General features: G+C 39.5%; 1 long non-coding RNA gene across 2 annotated transcripts in view; it reads left to right on the top strand.

Annotated features, from left to right (window-relative positions):
* The window catches only part of LOC123648540, an 87,072-nt gene that overhangs the window by 36,560 nt on the left and 31,991 nt on the right, over positions 1-18,521 (top strand). The window contains exon 4 of one of the 2 annotated variants that reach the window (XR_006738656.1): positions 13,893-13,995. The exons of the other annotated variant lie outside the window; for it this stretch is intronic. This is a non-coding gene — a long non-coding RNA (uncharacterized LOC123648540). Of the gene's footprint in view, positions 1-13,892; positions 13,996-18,521 lie in introns of those variants that run through there. 2 annotated transcript variants of the gene reach the window in all.

Raw genomic sequence — 18,521 nt, 5'->3', positions numbered from 1 at the left:
TTACAATGTAATAATAACAGAAATAAAGTGCACAATGCATGTAACGTACTTCAATCATCCCCAAACCATCCCCCACTTCCGCCATCCATGGAAAAATTGTCTTCCATGAAAATGGTCCCTGGTGTCAAAAAGATTGGGGACTGCTGAATTAAATGACAAAAAACAAAACAAAAGAAAACACCAACAACCTGAATGTGATGGTATTTAGCCTGGTCAGCTCAAGCATGACACCGTGTCTGCTTCTATTCACACAGGTGAAAAGACAGTGGTGGCCGGGCGCGGTGGCTCACGCCTGTAATCCTAGCACTCTGGGAGGCCGAGGCGGGTGGATCGCTCAAGGTCAGGAGTTCGAGACCAGCCTGAGCAAGAGCAAGACCCCGTCTCTACTAAAAAAATAGAAAGAAATTATCTGGCCAACTAAAATGTATATAGCAAAAATTAGCCGGGCATGGTGGCGCATGCCTGTAGTCCCAGCTACTCGGGAGGCTGAGGCAGGAGGATCGCTGAAGCCCAGGAGTTTGAGGTTGCTGTGAGCTAGGCTGATGCCACGGCACTCACTCTAGCCTGGGCAACAAAGTGAGACTCTGTCTCAAAAAAAAAAAAAAGACAGTGGTGAAGGAGAGAAAGTACAAAATTTCAGTGTAATAATTTATTGTCATCTATTTGCCAATAATTTTCACATAATGTTTGACTGGTCAAACAGTAAAACCAACATATGCATAAAGGCTTTTACGAAACAATATGTTGTAGTAAATTTTGGGCAACATGTGATGGCTTCTAAAACAATGTCTCAAATAATAAATTCATTTGGATAACAGTATATGAGAATATACTCCAATGGGTAGCCCTATTTTGTAATTCTTGGTTATAGTGCCTACTTTTTTTCCTGTCCCCACATCATTGGAAACTACAATTTGACAATATAATGAATGAACATCAAGAATGAATAGATGCTTCTTTTAGAAGCTAGATTTTTCAAATCTTTATAGATTTATTACCACAACCATGCCCAACTCTTATCCCAAATGACACTGAGTTTCAATACCCAAAAAAACTAAGTTTTTAATTAAAATTAGAAAAAAACTCCACCCCAACTACATCAAAGAATCAGAGACCCACAAAAAATACAACTCAAACAAGATACCTCTAAAGACTAATTTAACTACTTTCCTTTTTTTTTTTGCTTTCTTTAAATTATAAAATCAATATAAAATGAATATTAGAGAAAATTTTGAAAAAATGAACGAAGTTAACTGTCATACTGGATACCAATATAATTCTTTTCAATTGTGCACTTGCTATTGCATTCTTCAGCTTGGTGCATACATATTTTACATAGTTGCAATTATAGTACATAGTTGAATTTGCATTACTTTGATTATTTTCATGAATATCTTTTAGTGGTTATACACTGTTTTTATTTCATCACTGAATATCTAGTAAGTACCTAAAACAGTACTGGGTACATAGTAGTAGATGTCATAAATAAATAATAAAGCATGGTCAGAATGTTAAAGTACCCAGAAGCTCCTAAAAGACGGGATGTTCTGTTTTATGCTAAACTGGATCCCCTTAGGTTCCAGGTAGAGCAGAACCACAGTTGTTACTAAGAGACAAAGTGTGAGTTGATGAATCCCACCATCTTTTGCACTTTCTTCTGAGCTGTTTCAAGTCTCTCTTCCAGCAAGATATAGCAGCTTCAGGCTTGATAAGAGCTTAGGGTTCTGCCAGTATGGCCTTAGGCTTGTTATTGAAGACTGTGCCTGACATTGATTTCCATGGCTCTAAGGGGCAAGGAGAACACATTCTTTCTTTGCAACTAATGTTTGCTTTCCTCTGATAAGGAGATCAAGCAGCCCACACTCTGGGCAGTTGATGGGAATGGCAGGTGATGGTGAGAACCAGTGGGGCAGAAATAAATCCATTACATTTCATTCTGGTATAGCATAGAAAATAAAGCTCGGCTTTACCTGAATGGGCCACATTTTCCCAATGCCAACGTAACTCTCTACTTTGGGGTGGAAGCTGCCTAAATTCCAGCCTACTACAATGCAAGCTGTCTGACTATACTAGAATCATAGGCACAAGAACAGTCATGTTCTCTTTCTCCCCTTGCCTGGTCCTTAATTAGAGTTGTGCATAATGAGAAAGTCAGTAAACTCTTCTGATCACTTTCTATTGAACAGAATAGCTCAATAGCATCTCGAATACCATGTTAATGGACTGACCAAATTAATGTAATATTTCTTTGTTATTTAGTGAGAAGAGTCTGGACTTAGGATTTATACATATCTGGGTTCAAATTCTGGCTCTGATACATGATACATTGTTTGTATGACTTACATCACGGGACCAAATTTCTTAGTACCTCAGTGTCCCATCTTGGGAAATGGGGAGAAGAATTCCGACATTGCAGAGGTTTGTGACTATTAAATGAGATAATGTGATAATTTGAAGTAGTATTAATAGCATATAGTAGGCACTCAATCTGAGTTCCCCCCTCTTTTCCGGAGATCAGCTAAGGCCCTGGGAATGATCTGCTCTGCTAGTTTTAAGGGAGTCATAGAAAACAAAAGCCCACATCCATTTTAGAATTATTAAAATTTGTTAAAAAGTCTCTAATACCCACCATCACTTTGTAGTTGTATGAGATAAATTTGGAGACTTGACTGTCCTTACCACTGTGTGTGCAGCTGATCTAAGGGAAACATTGGACTGGACCGAAAGACGTATCCTAGGCCTTAACATGGTAGCATAGACAAAGAGCAGCCCGACAGCAAATCCTGCAGAGCTCAGATTTCCTCTGATAGAATTCAACCTTAGACATAAATTACATGGTGCTTACAAGGCAAATGAAACACAATCTATCAAGATGGAATCACCAAGCTTGCACCTCACAGCCAAAATGGATGTGATTGAAACAAGTTTCTTTGCAGATTCTTATTTCGGATTCTGACATATTCTTAGAGTTTGTTTAAAAGTTTTCTGAAGTAACTGAAAAGTAATTGTATTTTTTGGCAACATAGAATCCCTAAGAAAGCACTTAAAATGCAGCAGCTGTTGGCATAGGAAGGAGACTTTGCTTGATTATAGATATTCTGCCAGAGATCTAAAAGTACACTGAAAAATTGCAACTGAATTATCTGACTTTATGCAAATAATACCTTCTTTGCCTTCCACACAAGATGCACATAATTTTCCAGTCTACGAAAAATTCTTGGCCAGCCTATTCTTCTCAGAATAAATAATATATCCTAGCACTTTGGGAGGCTGAGCCGGGAGGATAGCCTGAGGTCAGGAGTTCGAGACCCCATGAGTGAGAGCAAGACGCTGTCTCTACTAAAAATAGAAAAAATTAGCCAGGTGTGCTGGTGTGCACCTGTAGTTCCAGCTACCTGGGAGGCTGAGGCAGCAGGATCACTTGAACCCAGGAATTTGAAGTTGCAGTGAACTATGATGACGCCACTGCACTCTAGCCCAGGCAACAGAGCCAGACTCTGTCTCTAATAATAATAATAACAATAACAATAATAATATAAGGTTTTAAGAAAATGAGTGATAGTAATAAAAACATTAGGTTTTAAGAGAATGAGTGAAAAGATGAAACTTGAAGGATCTCGTTTATGTGTATATCAGGCAGATCCAAAAATCAGAGCAATGGAAACCTGAGCTCAAGTGCTCTGGGTTTTGTTTTTTTTGTTTTTGTTTTTTTTGGTTTGCTTTTTGCTTTGTTTAATTTTCCTGAAATCATTTGATTTTTTTTTTTTACTTTTTATGGGTTTTTAATTATACAAGTAATACGTGAATATATTCTTCTTAAAAATGAACAGAACATTGATTTTAAAGCTAATATCTCCATTGACTACCACTCTCAGATTTGGTGTTCTCCCCTGTCCCTCTGACAAGATATATCTCTTTTCACACACAGACAATATATATCACTTTTTTAGGTTGGGCTTTATATAAATGGAACCACATTATATGTATCATTCTTCAACTTGCTTTGTTCGTCCAACAATATTTCTGAGATTATTTCCTGTTTATAAATGTTATATATATTTCATCCCTTTGAATTTTTTTACAGTAGTCCATTATATGAATATGGCAACTTTTAGTTAGCCCGGCCATTATAGGTAAGCATTTGGGTTATTTCCAATTTGCTATCATAAATAATGCCACAATTAACATCCTTACATGCTTCCTTATTCACATTTGCTGATGTTCCCCTAAGCTAGATATCTGGAAGTGGTATGAACATTTAAAAATTTAAAATTTGTAGAAAGCCCTCCAAAGAGATTGTGCCATAACTTACTAGCCATGTGACCTTGAGAAAGTTATTTTCCTTTTCTGTGCCTCAGTTTCTGTATCTTTAAAATGGGGGTGATAATAGTACCTACCTCGCTGGGTTATTCTGAGAATTCAGACTGCAAATATACATAAAGTGCTTAAAACATTCTCCCTGGCACAAACTATCCAACTGATCTTTTGGGTGAAAATTGTATCTTCTTGTATCAACTACCCTGCCAGGTGTGAACAGGCCCTCACAGCTGTCCTTACCAGCAGCCCTGTAAGTCTCCATGGGAGGCAGGTGCTAGGCTTGGTGACTGGCATCCCAGCAGCTGATGTGGGATTTCCCATTCTGCCTGAAGCCACTCGGTGGGCCACTCATTATCCACATCGCCTGTAAGCAGTGGTCCAGACGGTTTTCACACTACCTGTGGGTTAGGGAAGGGCCAAGCCAGGCCTGCAGTGGTTGGGTGTGTGACATAGGCCCTATGGTATGTCAGGGGCATAAAACGGAGTCCCAGGTGCAGACATGTCCTTCCTTCATGCTGTTCCCTCTCCTCCCACTGGCATCTGTTCATTAGGGATGAATAGGGCAGTCGGGACTCAGAACCTGCTTCCCCTTTCTCCTGTGCTGCAAGTGGAGCAAGAGAAGACAAACAGGAGATACTCTGCCTGGGGCAGGGCAGGCCTTTACATCATTTCTGTCACCAATGCATAGGCAGTATGATGAAAATAGTCTATAGAACTCATTTGCAAAGCATCACTTATAGCATTTCTTATAATAAAATAATTTCTCTGTTTTACTAGATATGTGGTTCACTATGTTCTTATTTCCTGCCTCCTATCAAGTTCCTTTTTCTTGTTTGAATTCTCCTATATTTCACTATAAGATTGTGTATGCTCCTCATCAGTTAACATGTCTTAACATCCACTGCTTTGGCCTGACCAGAAGCTATTTTCTCCCCTATGCTACCTAAGCATTTATCAGTAGATGTGAGGACTCACTTTAGCATCCATTAATTCATTCAACAAAAATTATTAAATACTTATTTCATGCCAGCCATTGTGCTAGTGTCTAGTAGTAATAAAGAAAAATAAAATGTCCTTGTTCTCAAGTTGCTTGTAGTCAGTCTGGGGCTGCATTTCCCAAAGTGTACTGCAGAGAAAACAAGCTCCTGCAATTGCCACACACCCACACACACACACACACACACACACACACACACACACACTCCATGAGCACACTTATTTAAGAAATGTTATTCTATACAGGGCACATGTGCATATTAAAAACTCTGAGTGTCTGGAGATAAGGAATCATACACAGTATTTAATTTTATTTCACCCAGATAAGTTTAGACATACCTTTTGTTTAACACCTGTTGACAGTCCAAGAAACTAGCATTTCGTAAACAGCTAATGGAAAATGCTTTTCTGGACAGCTTTGTCATTCTAGTGGAGGCAGAATTTGAGGAAAACTCTAGGATCTTAAATTTCCCAAATAGGTTATTGAATTCATAGTGTTTTAAGAGAGAATATGTGATATATATGTGAAAAGGTTGTATATATGTTCCAGTTATTCATTATTACCCCTTCTTACATAATTGCATTTAAAAATTCTGAACTCCTACAGGGAAGGTTTAAAGGACTGTCATAACAGACCACCCTTCCCTGGAACTCTGTGACTGTGCTCCAGTGGTTTCCTCTTAATTCTGTAGGTTTCCAAGCACTGTAAACTATCTGGGCCTTTATCTTTCATTATTTTCACTGTTGTAATTAACAAGATCTCGGGAAGATCATATGGTTAGTTGCCCAGCCTGGGCTGGAAGCAGGAGTCCCCATCCTTTTGGGGCGTGAGGCTTACTGTTTTCTGATGCCCTGAACTCATTGAGGGATTCCTGATAGCATCTGGCTCTGTCACTTTCCTGCTTGAAATACTCTTGAGCAGCTGCCCCTCACAGCAGGGCGACTGCAAGCGACTGGCTGGGGATTCCTGCTGTAAATGACAGCTGCAGGGTGATTTTGGTCATGGCTGCCAAGAGGCAGAAGTTGAGTGAAAACATTATAGAATTTTTATTATTCACTGTGGCAGTGTGTGCGTGGCCAAACAAAGAAAGCACCAGTTGAATTAAAAAAAAAAAAAATTGGGTCTGTTTCTTTCTCAAAAGCCTCACTGATGTCCTTTCCATTGCTAGAAAGTGGAACAAACAAAGGGAAACAGAATAGACATTGAATATTTCAGCCTCAGTCTATCCTGCTTCATTGATACATCCTTCGCCTGAGAAACGGAGTACTGCTACTGCTAATCACACCTACCGTTTATTGGGCACTTAGCAGGCACCAGGCACCACTGTTTATGACCATTATCTGAATTTCTCCTCTCAACATGCTTGTGAAGTAGCTGCCGTTTTACAGCGGAGGTTTAGGGAAGTGTCTAAGTTGGCCAAGGTTGCATAGCCAGCAGCTTGTGAGACCAGACTCACACTGAGACCACCTCTAACAGGGACTTAAGAGTCCCTGCCCTGGACCCACAACTGTGTGAGTTTCTAACGTCCTGTGATAGTGACTGTCATTTAAATAGAGATGGCTTTTCCCAGTATCCTGGTCACATCACAGCACTAAAACAAGGTGGTGTTTCCAAGCAAAGGTGAGCACCAGAAAATGAATTCAATGATTGAATTCCATCTTTGGCTGCTAAATTTCAGTGTAAATTCAGTGCCTGCTTTCTCCGTCAGTAAATAAAGCTCAAGATATTAAGCAATGGTTTTGGACATGAAAATGACTATCACGCATATCCCAAACTTCACAGCTTCCTTTACGATGAAAGTGGCTTGATTATTGTCTGTTTCTGTACCTTGAGCACCATGTTGTCCCTGACTATGCTGACTAGAAATGATCTTCGATCAATCCGTCGTCTCCCACTGAGTGGACAGGGTTGGAGAGTGGAATAAATATGTGTAAATTGGGCCTGAAGTTTGTTTGTGGAATACAGTCGTTATGGAGAGCAAAGCTTGTAAACATCATGACGCCTGTGGAAATGAAAGACGCTGTGAGAGAAATGCACCTCAGGTTTCCATCCACGGTAAAGGTGTCATCTCAGTGCTAAGCAATGGCAAGTGGGGTGTGATTTCTAGGAGTCCTTTTCTCTCTCTCAACACTTCTTAGAATTTTCTTTACATCTGTTCAAAGATTTTCTTTTCCTGTCTTTTAGAGATTACAAAGGTATTTCATTTTTAAAGAGCTCGGTGCCTGTATGAGAAGTCTAGTGATGTCCTGTTCTCTTTCACACACCTGCCAGAGAAAAGAGAAATTGGAGGCCATTCCATTCATCTGCCGGCCACGATAGATGGTCTGACAGAGGTATCGGAAGGGCCTCAGAAGAACTTTTGACTGAGAGATCAGATATTACTTCTCTGAAATTGTGAAGTGAGGGGCTTGATCCAGATGTAATTGTGTTTTTCTCGTCCTCACGGTTCTCACAGTTCATCCTGATTTCTTCATAGCTAAGTTTTGACACTGAAGCTTCTTTTTCGATAAGGCTGAGTGCTCGGGGCTGTTGCTCACCATTCTCGCTGCAGCCGGTGCTAAAGTGTTGGTCAGTGTTTGAGATAAACTTTTATTAGAGTGTTTCCATTAAGATGCTCCAAGGCCATTACGTCAAGGAATGAGACACATTTGTCTTGCTCTGGTTTAATTGCAGAGAGGAAGGTTGGTTTTATATGCTATAAAGCTACTTTCCAGGGAACATAGAGCTTCATATCTATAGTTACAGGGTTTCTTTTCGTTGAAACCTTCAATTTCTCTTAACACAGCTGAAATTATAATGCAGTTTCATTTTATGAGGCTCCGGAAATAGTGGCTACAGTCACTGCCTGGTTTACCAAATTGACAGTGACATGTACAATATGAAGTGTTAGCAGCCAGCTCAGCCGGCTTCACGGCAGCAGTTCACAGGATTTGCATGCCCTGCCTTGGAGCAGTTCTCTCCCCATCCTCGACTATGTTGCTTTTCTCCTCGATGGTAGCTCCCTGGTGCCCACCCTCACCCCCTTCCCACATCAGTCTTAAGTTCTTGACCGAGGTGCCCTGGTTAACTAATCACCTCTGTTTGCTCTCCTTTAGCTTTTCCTCACTCTTCTTTGTCCAGATCAGCTTAGTGTTGGCCCCTTAGTGAAGGATAAGCCCAGAAGAGAAGTCGATGTCCTCACCTCCCATTCCATTCATCTGGTATTTTTGCCTCTAGTTCTACCCCAGCCTCCATGGACTCCTGGAGAGAGTGAACGGACGCAGCTTCAGCTACTGCTGTTGTGCTGACATGAACCTTGAGCACCATCTTGCTCCTTGACTGCACTGACTGAAATGAGGAGCACTCAATCCTTAAGCCATTGGTTCACTGAAACAGAATTACTACTTTTTTTTGTTTTTCCAAAAGGGATTTTTCTCTTGAAAACCAAGCAAAGAGCAAACAAGTACCAAAGCATAGAAACTGACAGGTTTAAGACCTGGCTTGGCCCTTTCCATTTCAAAATCAGTGTTTCCTCTTGGACTGGTCACAGAGTTCTTTGAATCATGAATTTCTTCAGATTGTGAGAAGAGATGGTTGACATACCTCAGGGTAATTGGTTCTACCCAATTCCCAAGTTTCTTTTAGACAGTGCATTCCTAAAATGTACCGGGAGAAGCTCTTTCCAAATTGATCATTATTCATAAAATGGCAAAATTTTATATACTGCAAATATATCAGATGTCATTTCAATCTAGGTTTAAAAAAGTGGTCCTTCTCTACCATCCCCCCCAAACATGAATTTATTAATTTTATTTCATCAGAGCTAACTTAAAAGGCCAGAGTACTCCAGTTAATAGCACTTTGAAATTAGTTCTATTCCACCGTTTGCATTAACCAAACCCTTAAATCTTTGAGATTTTCCTTGGTATCAAGACTGGCTCTACCTCCCTTTGATTATACTCCAGTTAATTAGTCCCAGTTATGGAAGAGCCTCCAAAGATGTCTATGTCAGTTCTTACTTCATTTCTATATATATAATCAGGGGCTCCATCCTTCCACGCATATGTGTGTTCCTATATGTCTGGTGTCCTACTGAGATTTCCCACTCCTTAAAGGCAAAGGCTGTGTCTGTTTAACAATCCAATGTAGAGCTTTCACATATATATATTTGGCCACTGAGAAAACATTATTTAATGACAATTATGTAGAATTCAAGAATTGGGAGTTGTCTTGGTCAAAACCTGCAGTTAATACTTCAGAATAATGAGTTATTCCCTTTTATGCATAATAGATTGACTACAGGAAGTTAACACATTTAGGAATAATCAAAAGTGCTACTAAATGAGAAATCAGTGTAAGTGAGAATCTGTTCCTCTTAGAGAATCTATTTCCTTTGGAATTGTATCACCTTCCTGTTTCCTTTTTACCAAATTTTATTCCAGGAGGCATTTTTCCTTAATGCAGCCCAGAGCTGCCAGGGACTGATTTGTTAATATGTTGGCCTGGCTATTCTGTTGCCAATTACTGAGACAATGAAGATTGTCAAGGAAGAAAGGGGATTTATTGTGGAGGTAGAAGGAATGGACTGCCTCAAATCCACCTTTCCAACCAATGGAGTCAAGGGTTTTTCTGGAGGCGAAAGGAATATGAAAATGTATGAGGTCGGTGAGCACCATTACATGTTGGGGCTGGAGTGCAAGGAATGCACGTGCAGTGAGAAATCGTGCCAGTACGTACATTGCCTGATCAAAAAATGGCAGATAAGTCCCTCGCAGGGCAGGGATTTTAGTAGTATAAATGAGCGAGGGGTTAATATGGGTCATTCTTTCAGCCTTGTGCACAGGCAGGTGTGGGGAGTAGGCTGCTCAGTGAGTCCTTGGGCACAATCTGTGGTGAGGTGTCTCTTATCTTGTCTCTGAACAAACAGGTGGTATGTAAGGCTTTGTAGTTACCTCGAGGCTACAACTAGGTTCCGCCATTTCTGGGGAAAAATACTCAAAAGGGAATGCGTTAGGGCAACAGAAAGTTACAAAGTTCTTCTCAGCAAATCTTACTGGCCTGGAAACTTGAAACATAAGAAAATTATTAAAAAAGAATTTTTGCTTATGGAGCCAGTTACATTTTTATGCAAAATATTAATTTCTGTTTTAAATTATAGATGAAGGTATAGAAATAAGATCCCTGAGGGCAGGATCCCTATTGCAGTCATCCTGGTATCTTCCTTATAGTCACACAAGGAAGTCACCATGACCTTAAGTCACCATGTCTTACACATAAGTTCTCAGTGAACTTTTACTGGGCTAATGTGGATGGAGTGGGCTGGAGCCATAAAAATGGTGCTAGTGGAACTGGCTTTAATGATATGCCATCTATGTAGCTGGTGGCACTCTTTCTACAGGTCAAGCCTCCCTTTACTACACTCTCTTGTTCACATCCTCCCTAATCTCTATGTGAAGGGTTGATTCCTATAGAAAAACCTCATGAATATTATTTTCAACTTTTTAACTAATAAAGGCATATGGTAGAACTAATCGTTGCTTTGAACTTTTGTTCCTTTCTGTTTCTCTCCTTTTGCTCTTTCTCCCCCATCCCATCTCTCCTTCCATCCCCATTTCTTTCTCTTTCTGAAATCATTCCTCTCACATTGATTCCATTTCATTCTATAGAGGTGAACATCAAAGAGACCAGAAAGAGATAAAATAGGCAGACGCATGTATGAGGAGGGATGGAATATGCAACACAGTTACTGGTCCCATTGTGTATACTTTAATGCCCATTTCATGGGATACTTACTTAGGTGATTTTAAAAAAATAGCTCATTTTCATAATAGGTTTTTCAGTTGTGTAATTAAATGCAATACAATATGACAAAATAGTTATGGGATGGTTAATATATTCCTGGGAATTGAAACAATCTTAAACTTAATTTCTTCTTTTCTTTCACATACACTTATTAAATACCAACTATATGCCCAGCAACATGTAGGACACCAAGCATAGAAAACTATGAAGATACAATCCTTATCCTTAACAAGCTCCATCAAGTGGGAGAGTGAAGAAATTACAAAATCCCACCTCAAAAAAGCCCAGGAAGGACAATATTAACTATTCAGTCAAGTTTTCTAGAAACCAATATTGTTTTGTAGGAAAGGAATGCATAAATCTTCCTTTCCAGCACTCCAGGCAAGGTGGAGGGGGGAACTCAATGTCATTTCAAAGTTATTAATACAACATCTATTTGTTATTATTATCAACCACACAGAAAGTGGAAATAATGATGTCATTGGGCAGTTTCTACTCTGCTGCTACAATCTGACCTAATTGTTTGGTTAGTTCACTGGTCCTTAATCTTCACAGAATATCAGCTGTTAAATATTCCATCTAATGAGAAATGCTGATTGAATTCCTTGGTTATTAATTAGCTAGATCACCCCCTCCCAAAAGTCAATGTATCAAAAGTAGCAATAACAATAAAAAAGGAATTTAATTAGAATGGGTGTGCAGTGATAGAATTCACACTTTCATTCCCTAAAAGGAGGAAACAAATTAGTGCTTTAGGAAATAGAGTTTTTCCCATACACAAATCTGAGAGAACTTCTCATGTTTCATGATAAAAGGCAATCCCTTAAGGGATTGAAGGACTGTGATTTTAGTTTGTGGTCCTGAGGTTGTCAAACGACACCTAGACAGAACTTAGAATATGATTCTAGAGGAACAGACAGGTAGTATTGTCCCTACATTTCATGTAAAGAGCCTTTAAACAGCTCTTTACAAATGCCGGTATTAGATGCACAGAGATTCTGCTGTCCAAAGAGAGCATGGAAGTGAAATGATGCTGTTATTCCTAATTCACTGGCCTTGGAAATCATGTAGATGAGTAAAGGGTAAGAATATTTAATGATGAAAATAAGGCATATCCTCTTCTATATGGAAAGGCAGGGGTATTTGAAATCCAAGCAAGATATTTGATAGGAAGCAGTTCTTCATTCTTTATAACTTAAACCAGTACTTACGACTTCATTTCCATACTAGAGAGGAACCTAAAATAAGTTTAGGTCTCAAAAATATTTAGGCCCACACTAAGCAAAGTGTAAGAAAACTATTTGCCATATATATCATATCTCTCTCTATAAAGAGCTGTTTCAAACTAATTTTAAAAAGTCAAAACAATAGAAATTGAATCAAAGTTTCTGTATGGACAGTTCACATTAAAGGGCATACAAATAAATAGCTCTTTAAAAAGTGGAAAGTGCTCAACTTCATTCCTAATAGGGGAAATATAAATTAAAATTAATCTGACTTATCATTTTTTATCTATTGGATTGGTAAAGATCCAGAAGTTATATAGACTGTGGGTAAACATGCACTCTTGTACATTATTGATGAGAGTATAAATTGACATAACCTCTATGGAAGACAATTTGTCAACATCTAACAAAATTACAATGCACAAAACATTTGATCCAGAAATTCACCTTCTAGAAATTTAACCTACAGAAATGTACAAGGTTACTGCTTCGGGACTGTTGGTAACATCAAAAAGTGTCTCTATAATAGTACTGTTATATGCTACATCCATAAAATAGAACAATATGAAGCATTAAAAAAATAGGGGACTGTTTAACCTGCTTGGGATAATTTCAAGATTTGGGATAATCTTCAAGATATATTGTTAAGGAAGTAAGGTAAGATATGTATAATGTGTTGTCCTTTGCCTATTTTTAAATTTTCGAACACATGAATGTATATCATTTATTTAAAAATAAATTAAAAATTAATGTTCCAGTTTATTGTTGCCAGTTCTCAGAAACAGGCACAGAAATATTTCTGCATGAAATCTCATCCTAAGGCAAAATGACCCCCTGGCGTTCCTGCCTGTATAGGTGCAAATGCAGTACCAGGTCATTTTGCACATCCACTTGTTCTGTATGAATAACAATTATTGACCATTCCTCTTGCATCCAAGAACGCATGCAAAGATAATGATTGGAGCTTAGCCATTCTAGTTCATGGAAACCCACTCCTTCTCCATTGCTAATAACAGAAGGACTGAACACATTGACTTCCTGAAATGCTCTCCCACACTCCCCAACTTCCCACTCCTTTCCCTAACTCCTGATCTTTCCCATCTTTCCGGTCTTAGCTTACACATGTATTCCTCCAGAGAGTATTCCCTTTTTTTTTTTTGAGACAGAGTCTCTCTCTGTTGCCCAAGCTAGAGTGCAGTGGCATCATCACTGCAACCTCGAACTCCTGGGCTCAAGTGATCCTCTTGCCTCAGCCTCCCAAGTAGCTGGGACTACAGGTGCACACCATCACACCTGGCTAATTTTTCTGGGTCTTGTAGAGACTTGCTCTTGCTCAGGCTGATCCTGAACTCTTGGCCTCAAGCAATCCTCCCGCCTCAGCCTCCAAAAGTGCTAGGATTACAGGCATGAGCCACGGCACCTGGCCAGAGAGTATTCTCCAACGCCTTCCCCACACAAGACTGGGTTGGATTTTCCTCCCCTGTGCTCCCAAGTACCCCTTATTAACTGCAAGAGTAGTCCTTATCCTTCTCTATTGCAGTCACCTATTGAATTGTCTCTCTCTCCCCCAGGACTCTAGGTTCCCTAAGATGCAAGGACTGGGCCTTACTCACTGCTGTGTGCTTAGCATCTGTTACAGAACCTGGTTGGTAACATGTATTTAATAAATATTTGTTAAATAAAAGAATGAGGAATAGTTTTGTCATCAAGAACTACTCCTGAATCAGGATAAGAAAGCCAGGCTCTCAAACATCTTACTTTTATTTAAAAAATTTTTTTTAATAGCTTTTACTTTTTTAGAGCAGTGTTAGGTTCATAGCAAAATTGAGCAGAAGGCTGAGAGATTTCCTGTATACTCCCTGTTCCCACATGTATGTACACAGCCTCCCCTACTATTAACATTCACCACCAGAGTGGTACATTTGTTATAACTGATGAACCTACATTGATGCATCATAATTATCCAAAGTCCGTAATTTACATTAGGGTTCACTCTTGGTGTTGTATATTCTATGGGTTTGGAAAAACGCATAATGACATGTATGTACCATTATAGAATCATACACAGTTTCCTTGCCCTAAAAATCCTCTGTGCTACCAACTTACCCTCGCTCACTGCCAACCCCTGGCAACCACTGATTGTTTTATGTTTTAAAAGGTGTTGTGATTTGCCTTGATTCATACCCTTGTATTTCTCTGTTTCTGGGAGGAGGAACATTGACGGTGACTTCTGCTTATGCCCTTCCTCCTTCCCAGGATAACCTAGACAGGTGACCCAGAGTCCCCCATCTCCGAGCAGAGAGTTGGAGTATCGTGCTCACCATTTTCGCATCCCTTTTATTCAAACAAATGGACTATTAATTCGAAGCATAATATTTTCAGAAGTTAAATAAATCTATGGGAGAGCACTTAAAATTAACGTTCAGAATTATTGTCAGAGGACCTGTTTTCCTCCAACAAAAGTTTATGCATCAACAAACCAATTGCAAGTCATGACAGGGCATGGAGCCAGTTTCTCATCCTTTCAAACTTTAGTGCTGACAATAATACTTAAATTTTATGTTTATATACACATGCACACTGCCCAATTTGGCTGCTGTTCCCTGAAAAGCTGGTGAATATATGCCTGATCAATGTCTCTAGGCATGTCCAGAAAAGATGAGAGACCCGGGCAGATAGAAGCCATAGTACCCAGAGCAAAAGTTAACATTCATAAACGCTTTCTGAAATGTACTTTTATGATTAAACCAACATGTAAAGGAGAGGAAGAAGATTTTGTGGATGAATCTTTTGCTATACCAAGAACACCTTGCCTTTCTAAGAACAGGAGTTAGAAAAAGCCTTAAGTTTTGTGCTTCAGTTTAAGCACGAGATTTATTTAATTCTCACTGTCTTTGGAAGTTCTTTCCTTAGAAGAAAACTTTTCAAACTAACTTAACTGTTCTTTCTTGGTTGAATCTTTTCTTTGCAATGGAAAGGCAGTAGAAAAGATTTGGGAAGACTTGAACCAAATAATCAAAACTACCTCCCTTCCCTTTTGACCAACATTTGGTATTGACTTGAGCTACTTCCAGAGGGTAGACAAGGGACAAGTGAAGGAAATGCCCAACTCTTTCCTCTCTGCTCTCATTCATCCCTTGGGAGAGATTGGCTCATGCTCTCTAGAATTCAGCAGACAGGATTGTGCCTTCTTTCACCACAACTCCCTGCAGGAATTTGTATATTCCCTGGGAGTTGAATAAGTGCTTTTAAACAGGCAGCATGATGGTTGAAGCTTGGAGTAGAGCACAGTATGAGTTGAAAAGATTTCCCAACTGCATTTCACTAGTCCCTGATCCCAGCTGCAGCAAAGTGCAGGGGACTCTGTTTCTTAAGACCTGTATGTATATGTACATATTCACAGCAATGCATGTGAATGCATGACTTTGAAGCAGTTGGGAAGCCCTGAGCCTTAGAGACGAATTAATTTACTTTGTGAGACAGACCTGAGTATCTATTGGTACAGGGTAAATACATTATACTTCTCTGTTTATTAAATTATAAAGATTCTCAGCATGATATCAAACATTTGCATATTAAAAGAAATCACAAGCATGGGTCTCCAGGCCAAAGCAGATAGGGGCATGGAAATAAAAAATAATAATTAGTAGTAGATCAAGAGTATCTGCACACCTTGAGAAAAAAAAGCCATGAGGTGTAAAGTAGATTCAAGATTATGTATAAAGGGACTCCTCTCTGGTCTGGGATAACATAGAGTAAGTCTGAATTTCCTCCTTTCTGGGGGAACTCATTCTTATAAATATACGCTGAATTTCCCCCTAAGATTATACTTGAGCAAGGAGAGCTACCTATACTGAAATGAAAAGGAACATTTGGAAGTAAGGTGTAAAAAGAAGGCAATATTTTTCTAAATAAATGAGAAAATTAAAACTTTGGTGATCCATCATTTTTCACTGGATTAACAGCCAATAAAGCTCAGGGCCTAATCCAAATACAATGTCACAGTTAAAGGAACATGATCTCCAACTGTCTTAGTACTTCTCTGGTAACCAATAAAGCCCATCCTTTACCATTTTGGTCACAAAGTATAATCAGTCAAAATGAAAGCATCTTGTCCTATATCCCCTGTCATCATTCAAACATGGTGCATTTGTATCCTGACCTATATCCCCTTCATCATTTGGCACTAACTGTAACCATGTGGGAGTTTTGAGTGCCTGATCTAATGACCTCCCTCTTCTGTACCAAGCTTTGAATGCCAATTTTCCCTAGACCCTAGGCGTCATTTTTGCCCTCTTTGTTTACTGATTTACCTGAAGTCATTACCTGTCAGTTTAGGAGCTTTTGAAACATTGTCCTCCATGAGATCATTCATATCCTCATTGAAAATCCCAATACATAAAAAAAGTCAATACTAAAAGAGTAAACAACAAACTCCTCAACAAATAACAGGTAAAAAACATAAAAACTAAAATGACCAAATGTCTAAATGTCCTCAGAAAACCTCAACAGGATGAAGAAGAAAGCAGTCTGGGAAAGGCATTGCTATGCCTTGAAAGACAGGGACGATATTTCAGCCTTAATTGCCCGCAATTTTCTCTGCATTCATTATGCTCATTCACAAGTCTAGTATTATTTTGATGTCATTATTCTGCAGATAGCCTTGTTTTTATATTTTTTTAAATATAAAGAAAGGGACCAAAAAATAAAAATAAAAAATCATCCTAAGCCTGTCAGGCGAACCGTTCTCTTCTCAGAGGAAGAAAGTGGTTGACTCCTGTCAGCAGAACTATTCATTGCACACAATTTCCCTAGAGCTAGAAAACCAGTGTCCAGAGTGTGACTTGCAGTCCTTTTGTTCTCAATATTGACAGAGGGGTCAGATTTGTGGTTTTATTCCTGAGTTTGTTTTGGGCCACAACTCCTCAGCAGCAGCATTCTTATGAGCAAAGGCAAACACACAGCTGCCTAGGATTTAGAGCTTTGCTCAAGGTCGAAAGGGGCACCTCCTCACAACAAGCTTCCGTGAAAAGCCCAGGGCACCAGCAAAATCAAAGCTATTTGTTAAGTCATATCAGGCAGCCAAGAGCACCCATTACGCTCTGTTTGTAGAGAATTTAGAGAATTAAAATGGAATAGAAGATATGGCCCCTTCCTTTTAGGAAAGTGAAATCTAATGGAGGGAATAAAATACACAGGCAAGAAAATGCGACAGTGACAAATGAAAATAGATAGAAACATTTACAGGATAGAAGCAGAAACATGCAAAGACATTCACATGCTAATTGGACATGTACAGAGATATACACTCTTGGGCTAAAGCAGCCTGGGAGTGGCTGAAGAAAAGTCTGGGAAGGTATATCTTTCATGGTGTGAAAAATAGGATTTTTGCAAAGATATTCCAGGCTTAGGTCAGATCACCTGATGTCTCAGTCCTCCCCTGGCTCCATATCCTGTGTATCCCCCTCTTCTATCTGGTGCAGAGAATGACTGCAGAGAACGTAATAGGAGAGGGGCAGACACTTGGGACAGGGGTGGGGAAGGAGTTAAAAGAACGTGAAGGGGAGGATCCTTGGGGAATCTGTCTGCAGTTGGTAGGGTGGACATGTGCAGCTCCCAAAAGGCTACAAATGTGTCTCCATGCCTGTAGATGAGATAGGGGAACAAGCTCGCCAGTCTAGAGACACCCACCACACTTTGAATTCTGCCTAGTAGATTATATTATTTGAATGTAAGATACAGAACTGATGGAGTAATCTTAGAAATTCTTTGTAACATTTGCCTGGCTGAGGGAGGGGGTAAACCACTCTGTTATACGCCCTCCCCACACCCTGCCTCTGGTCTACAGACACGCTCAGAGTGGAAGATGGACACATCGAAGTAAGCCGTGGAGGATCAACCAACCCACTGTCCAATAAAGACCATCCGACTATCCCACCTGCTCCCCTCCTTGGTATGAGGCATAAGGCCCAGATTACAGAGAGGTGGACATATGTAAATGTGAGGTATGTGGCAGAGAGAGAAGTTGACCTGGGTATGGAATGTTCCCAGAGCACACAGAGCATGACTTAACAAATTTACCTTTGATTACCTTTTTGGATGTATTATCCAAAGACCTTTCTGTGCAGTTTGTACAATAAGCTGGCTTTCAGTGAACAAACATTGTAGATTATGATAAAAGCACACAACTTTTTATTTGC

This window comes from Lemur catta, chromosome 12, assembly GCF_020740605.2.
Source record: "Lemur catta isolate mLemCat1 chromosome 12, mLemCat1.pri, whole genome shotgun sequence".
Classification (NCBI taxonomy): domain Eukaryota; kingdom Metazoa; phylum Chordata; class Mammalia; order Primates; family Lemuridae; genus Lemur; species Lemur catta.
The sequence above is the reverse complement of the archived record's forward strand: the minus strand, read 5'-3'. Positions and strand labels throughout refer to the sequence as shown.